The following is an 8,317-nucleotide window of genomic DNA, read 5'->3' as shown; positions in this document are numbered from 1 at the left end:
AAGCAATGTTACAGCTCCCTTGGAACGATACAGACTCTCCATTTGCCATTTTCGTCTACATTTTTCTGTGATTAATAACCCAGGTGTTTAAAGCGTATTCTCAGGGGTTCTGTGCTAATCTATATGTTGTTTCTAAATCAATAATCGATAACCAATTTGAGCTCATTTAGCACTGATTAGCGGGTGTTCCAAAGTGTATCCTGGTGATCAATTTACGTGAAGGGTGCAGGGTTTTTCTTCCCCCGGGACTCTGCAGCTGTCGGCTGTGCCTCGTCTCCAAGTTTGCTCCAAGACCAAGATGAACAAATCCCATTGCCATTTCCATTCCTAACCCCAGGTCCCTCTTCCTGTCCGTCTTGTCCTATCTGAAAACCGGTGGTATTTGTCTAAGGAGGAGTGGAGCTTTATAAAATAATTCTTCCTTTAAAATCTAAAGAAAATACACTTGATGACCTCTAGGAAGGAAAGGGGCTTTCAGATGTTATGAAAAACTGGTGTCTCTAGAACTTGAGTGGATCCTGGCCACTTCCTGCCCCAAAAGTCAGGTGCATTTAGAGCAGGGCTTGTCCAACCCACTACTCACAGGCAGGTGGAGCTGAAGAGAACTAAGAATGTGGCCCAGGACAAAACTGTAAGCTCACACCGTTAGGAAATTGCTTTCTCTTTTTTAAATCTCCATTGTGTCGTTCTGGATTGTGAACTTCGTAGGGGGCAACATCCTGTCCCGGTGTCAAGATTGGACATTCCTGATGGAAACAACATCCTGTCCCGGTGTCAAGATTGGACATTCCTGATGGAAACAACATCCTGTCCCGGTGTCAAGATTGGACATTCCTGATGGAAACAACATCCTGTCCCAGTGTCAAGATTGGACATTCCTGATGGAAACAACATCCTGTCCCGGTGTCAAGATTGGACATTCCTGATGGAAACAAGGTCTTTGTGAAAGTGACTGAGCTAAGTGAGGTCATTGGCTGGGACCTAATCCTATATGCCGGATCCCTATAAGGATGCGATCAGAATGAAAGCAGCTGCGGAGGCGTGGGAGGATGGAGAATCGCACCAAGCCTGGAGGAAGTCTCCAAGGGACCAGCTCTGTTAGCATTGCACTGTGTTGGGCAGCCTTTGGGACCAGGGCAGGGAAGGAACAAATAGCACTCTCCTGTGTCAGCAAAAAAGAAGTACTTGTCATGAGACTGGACCAAGGGGAAAAGACAAAAGGTGAAGAAAAGCCTGAAGTCTGGTAAGTAAATCCCCACTGCCATAAGCCCCGGGCTGTGTCCTGTGCAATCCCAGCAGCCCCAGCTTCCAAGGCAGGCCATTGCCCCCAGCAGCTAAGTTTCACTCACTTGATAGTGACGGGAGGCGTCTTGAATTGTGTCTGCCCAGACCTCATGGAATTCTGGGGATTTCCAGGAGTAGGTGGTACCACTGTGCTCAGTTTTGTGTCTCCAGGATGCTGAATTGTTGGGTCAGGCTCATCCCAAATATGTACTCTTGATCGCAAAGCCATATTTTATGTGCTAGGTCACTCTGTGATTTTTGAATTTTGCTATAAACTTTAACCTGTACCTTCCTCTTTGCTTGCTCCTGCCCCCATATACCTCCTCCAGAAAAGAGAGGAGGACAGATGCCCCAAAGCTGTTCCCATCAAGTCTGTTAGTCATCCACTCTGGAGCATCAGAGCCAGTCGAGTGGAGAAGGAGCCAATGACCATCCCAGAATCAGAAAGCCAAGGAACCAAAGTTCACGGGATCACAGGGGATCCAGAGATTTGGATCTTCAGAAACAAGGCAGATAATTGACAATCCTGAACTCAAATCCCCAGAGACAGAAACCTGGGAGGCTGCATGTGGGCAAGGCTGGGAGTCTTGGCCTCACTGGACCTCAGCGTTTACTGTGGTGGGACAGCAGGACAGCAGGACAGCGCCGAGGCTCTAGGTGAAACCACAGGAGGAAAAGGAAAACAGGCAGGGTGCCAGGGTGACGTGGGGGTCAGGTGCCAAGAGTGACATCAGGGCCGTGTGCCGAGGTGACAGGAGGGCCGGTTGCCAGGGTGATATGGGGAATCCCGGTGCATGTGTCCTGACTCTGCGCTTATACATAAAATTTATAGCTTCCACGACTGGCACTGAGGATGCAGGAGCTGAGCATCACGCTGCCTCTTCACCATCCAGAAGCCAAAGCTTCCCAGTCACGTTGGTAACACTGGCTAAGTGTAGGCTTTGTTCTGCATGCCCAGATACCTGCTACTTTCAGTGTTTCACACACAGCCTTACAAGGTGAGTGCAGACGAACCCCTGATAGGACAGGGGATGAGTGGGTGCTTTTTACCTCCTAGGTTAGCCTCACCAGTCACATAAGCTGTTCAAGCAGGCTTCATAGCAGATACCCATGCCCAGCTCTGGGTAACATAGACCTACAAGCCACATTCGGCCGGGCAGGACTGTGGCGGTCTCCACGGAGATGCAGGTACACAAAGACACTTAAGGGATTTTCACTGAGGGTGGTATGATCAAGACAAGCCTCTGTCCTTCATGGAGTGGAACCACATTGTCCCTGTACTTGGTTTAAGGATGAAAAACCTGAGATCTGAGGCTGCGGCCATTAGCCCAGGGATGTTGGGACATAATGTGTATCCAAATGTAACATTTGGACTGAAAGTCTCTTGGCTTCTGATGGGATCTCGCAGGACACAGCCAGGAAGGAGAGTTACGGTGCAGCAGGTCCTGGTCTCACACTCTTGTTTATAATTCCACACAGGTCCTGAGCCAAGCCATCAAAGATAAGTGAGAACATATTTTCAATCAAAAGGATACACTGGGCCAGAAAGCAGGTTCATGCTGCAAAGGTGCTTGCAGTGAAGGCTGCTGACCTGAGTCTGATCTCCAGAAAATTCATGTGGTGGATTTTCCCATCTGAATGCCACATATGCACCATGGCACAGATACCTACACACCACACACACACACACACACACACACACACACACACACACAGAGAGAGAGAGAGAGAGAGAGAGAGAGAGAGAGAGAGAATAAATGCACATAAAAATTGGACTTTAAATAATCCTTAAATGTTTAAAAACTAAATTAGAGTGACACATGGAACCTCTATTATGTGCCATTAAGAAGGGTATTTTCAGGGACAATCAAAATATAAATTTTAAAAGCCTTTATTTTTAGAAATTCAAGTTTTATGGCTATTTCCTTGGGTTTGACTTACACAAGAGAGATTACAGTAGTCAGGTTTTCCACACCCTGCCCAGGCTGAAGGCAGTGGGAAGCAAGGGCCCTATCCCACACAGAAGGCTCCCCCGTGGGTAGCACACTGCACTGACAGCCCACAGACAGCATGCTTCATGAGGCTCGGAAGGGAACACAACTCTTCAGGCAGATGGGCGCAGAAAGGCCATTCCGGAGATGGACGCTCATATGTTCTACTGTGAAGCTGCAGTAGGGTTGATGCTGCTAGTTGGCCTCAGACTCTGGCTGGGGAGGAGTAGAGTTGGTTTCCGTGTGCTCATCTCTCCCCCAGTCAGACAAGCTAAAAACTGCCTGTCTGGAGCAGGAGGGCAGCCCCTGGGCCACTGGAAGCCAGGGGTCAGCTGTAGGAGGAAGATGGAGGACCTCACTGGCTCTCCAGAGCAGCAGACTGCCCTCTATGATCAGGGCATCAGCCTGCCTCACAGTCAAGCAGTCCGAGGGCTTGTGGTTCCCATAGTGGGGCCTGCCAGGACGGGTAGCTACTTCCTCATTCTTTCTTCCAGCTGATGTGACTGGAGCAGCAGAGAGGACAGAGCTTCAGGGGGCAGCGCGCTGGAGCATGGGAACACATCTGGGTCCCGGTGTGTCTCAGGTGGATATTAATCGTCACCCTTGCTTACAGCAGTCAAGTCAATATCCAAACGCATCCATAAGGACGTCAGAGACACATTGATAACTTTCTTTCTTCATCTCTGAAAGTCGTGAGACTCTCCAGAGCACTTATAAAATTGCATGTCACTTTCCTAAGCTTAAAATGATTTGGAGCAGAAGCCCATCGCCTCGTTTGTCTCCCCAGCCAGTCAATAAATCTGACAGATGTCCCTGAGTTATAGCTGGAGTGTTGGATCTTCAGAGTACAAGCCACTTGCTTCGTTCCTAAGAAGGAACACACGTGCCTCCCAGAAGCCCAGGGTGGGAGAGATTTCTCTGCGGGTTCTTGGTCACGTGCAAGCCTCGTTCCTTCTGTCATAAAGCTCGATTATGAGGCTGTAAAAGAAGTAGGTGGAGAATGTTTTTTGCGAGAGCCAACAGCGAGAGGAAGAGCGTCAGCGGAGAGAGGGAATCGCTCCCCAAGGAGGTGAACCCGGCGTGTGGAATTGATGAAGACAGTCGAGGACGCTGGGGGCAGGTAATTGCTAAACAAGTCAGAACCGTTCCCATAACCGGCTTGCCACTGGGGAGAGATGGGAAGCGAATAGCTTCGAGTAATCTACCCAGGATGCCAGAGTGCCTTGGAGACCAGCTTCCTTCTCGTGTTTGCAAGTGTGCTCTGGGGACAAAAGCAAAGCCATCTTTGTCCAGCACGATGGCCCCGAGGCTTGCCCTGTGCATGCGAGCCTGGCTGATCTTCTTCAGGACAGGGAATGGCTGCTTTGGGGTACAGTGTTTCGTGCTGACAGCACAGAACAGGCGAGAGACAGACAATGAGATGATGGAGGCCACGTTAGCCTTGCACTGCTGCGACAAAATGCCTGAGATCATCACCTTCAAGGACGACAGAGTTGCCTGGGCTCATGTTCACAGACACCAGTCTGTTGTTGGGCCCTGATGCTTTGGGGCCAGAGCAGCCTGGCAGGATCATGTGTAGGGTAGGCTGTTCACATCATGGAGGTCTAAGAGACCAACCTAGATACAGGAAACAGTGGAGCCTAAATTTTCCTTCAAGGGCAGAACTCAACTCCCGCCCCTGACCCCATGACCTCACTTTCTATCCAAGCCCCAAAGAGTTCACCTCTTCCCAACAGTGAACAGGCTGGTGACAGAGCTATCAACATGGGGCGTTCTAGGGACATTTAAAATGCAAGTGAGAGTAGAAACATAGGCCGTTTCCTAGGAGGTAAACTCAGATTAAAGTTGACTTAGAAAGGAATATTCTGGAAACACTTGCATGTGTTCATCTGAAGAAACATAAGGATAGGTTCATCGATACATTGGTTCAAGCAAAAAATAAAAGCACGTTGGATGCCCGTCTATGGAGAATGGGCACATACTGAGGGGATGGCACTATGTATGCAGCCCTAAAAATGGATGGACCACAGACATGGATCTGGTGGATCAAAAATGAAGGCTTGGAAGGCAGACACAGAGGGAGGCTGCTGTTGCAAGAAGTATGACTGTGCTGGCTACCTTTAATTGTGAATGTGACAACCTAGGGTCACGTGTGAAGAGACGCTCAGTGAGGGATTATCTACACTGAGTTAGCCAGTAGGATGTCTGAATGTGGCTGTCTTAATTAAGGTAATTGGTGTGGGAAGACACCGTCCACCACAGGCAGCACCATTCTCTAGGCAGGGGTTCCTGAACTGTGTGACTAGAGAAATAGAGCATGCATTTCTCTCTGTTCTGGACTGTGGTATTTTGCAGCCAGATGTAAAGCCTGTTTTTCTGACTTTCCTGGGTTGGTGGATTGTAACCTGGGATTGTGAGTGGAGATAAAGTCTTTTCTCCTTGAATCTGTTTTATCACAACGATAGCATACAAGCCAAAGTGGTGACTTTGACTTCAAGCAAGCAGGATTCCAGCCAAAGAGAAAGGAGATGAGCAATGAGGGGAACATGGTGGCTCACTGTGGTGGCACCAGAGAGGTGGTGACAGCTGGGAAGGTCACCCAAATATATTTATGATTCTCAGGCTCCCAGGCATGCTTAGAGGAGGCATGAGTCCAGGGCAGCCATCCATGTGGGTGAGAGCCCGGGAAGGGAGCAATGAAACAGTGACATGCCCAGCTCTGGATGCCTGGGGACTGTCCCACCTTGGCACGCAGGAGCCTCTCTTAATGCTCTTGGCAAGTCATGCTTGTTGAGTACAGTCTCAATGAGATGGGACATTTCACAATCAAAACTGACAGTGTCTGTGACTGACACCAAAATTGCTATCTACTATCTCCAGCAGTAAGAAGAACTTAGAGCTGTGTGAATTCTATCGCAATCCTGGACGTCAGACCAAGGAGCCAGAAATGAGGAAACTCGATACGGTTGACAATGGAAATTTAGAATCATATGCAGATTCACGAGAGAACACAAACAACAGCAGACCGTGATGCTTAGGAAGGAAGTGGGCTCATGCGGCACCCTGGGCAGGCAAGCAAGCATCCCCTCCCACACAAGGGAAACACAGGGGTGCTGCTGGAGCCTCAGGTGGAGCACAGCCATTGACTGCTGTGTACGGGTGTGGGCACATGTGTGTGCAGATGCACTTGTGTGCAATGTGGAAGTGTGCAGGATTTCTTACCGGGACCGAGAATTCCTGTCCACTTAAGCAAGGCTGTCTGCTCACTAACCCTATGGATCTGCTGGTCTCTATCTAACCAGAGCTGGGGCTACAAGTGTGCCCTGCAATGCCCAGATTCCTGCATGAGTTCTGGGGATCGAATTCAGATCCGTGCATTTGCATAGCAAGCGTCTTGCTGATTGGCTCAGCCAGGCTGACTCCCTGAGCCCAGGCCTTATAAGAGAAGGTGAGGTGGGCTTGCCTGTGCCTACAATGCTGCTTCATAGAGCATTGTACCTACAGAGCTTAAAAGCCATGGACATGTCACTTACAGTTCCCAAAGCTGGAGATCTGAGATGAAGGGGTCATCGGGACAGCAGGCAGAGTGCCTGGCAAGGTCCGTTCCTCCTGGAGGCCTCCTGCCTACTGCAGCTTCATGTGGAGGGAGGGGCTGTGAGCAGAAGGCACTGATTTCTGTCACGGAGGCTATCAAAGACCCCTCATACTCTCTCTGGAAGGATGGATCTAGCATATGGGTTTCAGGGAGCCACCCACATCTGGACCTAACATTCTTCTGTGCCTCTCTTGTGCCTGAAGGTCCCGAATACTAGAAAGTTGGTGAGCCTGGGCACGGGGACATTTGAGAGCGGCTCATAGGGTCACGTGGGTCGTGTAGCCTGGTCCCTGTGTCTGCAGTTAAAACAGTCACACTCCGAGCTGACAGCGCAGAGCACGGCCCAGCGATGTGTTTTCACAGGGTTGGAAATCCCTGCAGCCCTTGAGATTGGCTCAGGAGGTGGAGATGCCCCCAGCTCTTTTATGTTGTAAGCCAGGAAGTGACAGTTTCTCCAGATCCCAGACCCCCTCTGAACTGAAGAAGGGGGTGGCTATAAATATAATTTGATAAAAGCTGTCAACTTTTAATAAAAACAGGTGTCCCAGCTTTGCAGTGTCTTCGTTTCTGCGTCCCTGGGACTCGTTCCAATTTCATAATGTTGTCAACTCCAAAATGAATTACCTTCTACAAGATAAAGTGAGGTTCTTGGGGAGTTGGAGGACCAGAGTTCTGAGTAAGGTTTACCCCCACCCCACCCCCACATACACACATGACAAGGAACACCCCAGACTGGAACATGTCTTAGCCTGGATGCGGTCCATGAAGTAAGTCTTCAGAGAAAACCCAGTCGAGGGTCTTGTAACTATCTGTAACACTAGAGGCACCAGTTCTGGGCAAGCAGACATCACGGGCTTCTCACCCAAATGGCCAGAATCCTCTAGGTGCCTTTGTTTTTCTGAGGCCCAGCCCAGCCCCAGCATCCCCTGCCCATATTCTGAAGATGGCAGGCACAGATGGTCCCAGGGTAGCAGTCACTTTTCTGACACAAAACACCCGACAGAGTCAGCTGAAGGAAGAAGTCCGGGGTGCCGTCCATCCTGGCAGCAGGACTGTGACAGGGTCCAGTCACGCCACATCGTGTCTGCAGTCAGGGAGCAGCCAGTGCCAGGGTTTAACTCAGCCCTCTTCCCCTTTCTATGCTGTCCAGAAATCTAGCACATGGGGTGGTGGTGCCTGAATTTGGGGTGGACCTGCTCTCCCATTAACCAAATCTAGAAATTCCCTCCCAGACTTCCTGGAAAGTGTTTCCATGGTTACTTTAAATCCCTTTAAGTTGGCAAGATTGGTCTTGATCACCCTTGGTAGGTCAGCAGGATGCAGGGTGGGTCCCTTTGCCTCTTTCGGCCAGCATGGACTCCACCTGCACAAGAGGGTGAAGAGATGAATGCTTTCATACCAACAGAATGTTCCTATGCGGCCAACTGGTGGGCTCACACCGCACAAA

The 8,317-nt window shown here is 49.9% G+C and overlaps 1 long non-coding RNA gene across 1 annotated transcript; it reads left to right on the top strand.

Annotated features, from left to right (window-relative positions):
- Positions 1 to 1,045: 1,045 nt before the first annotated feature.
- LOC121443595 lies at positions 1,046 to 4,380 on the top strand. The gene is made up of 3 exons (XR_005973676.1): positions 1,046 to 1,243; positions 2,117 to 2,282; positions 3,770 to 4,380. It is a non-coding gene; the product is annotated as an uncharacterized LOC121443595 (long non-coding RNA).
- The last annotated feature ends 3,937 nt before the right edge of the window (positions 4,381 to 8,317 follow it).

Source organism: Microtus oregoni, unplaced genomic scaffold, assembly GCF_018167655.1.
Source record: "Microtus oregoni isolate MIOR12 unplaced genomic scaffold, Mior012 000109F_ref0000275, whole genome shotgun sequence".
Lineage (NCBI taxonomy): Eukaryota > Metazoa > Chordata > Mammalia > Rodentia > Cricetidae > Microtus > Microtus oregoni.
Note: the sequence above shows the minus strand (reverse complement) of the source record. Positions and strands in the feature narration are given on the sequence as shown.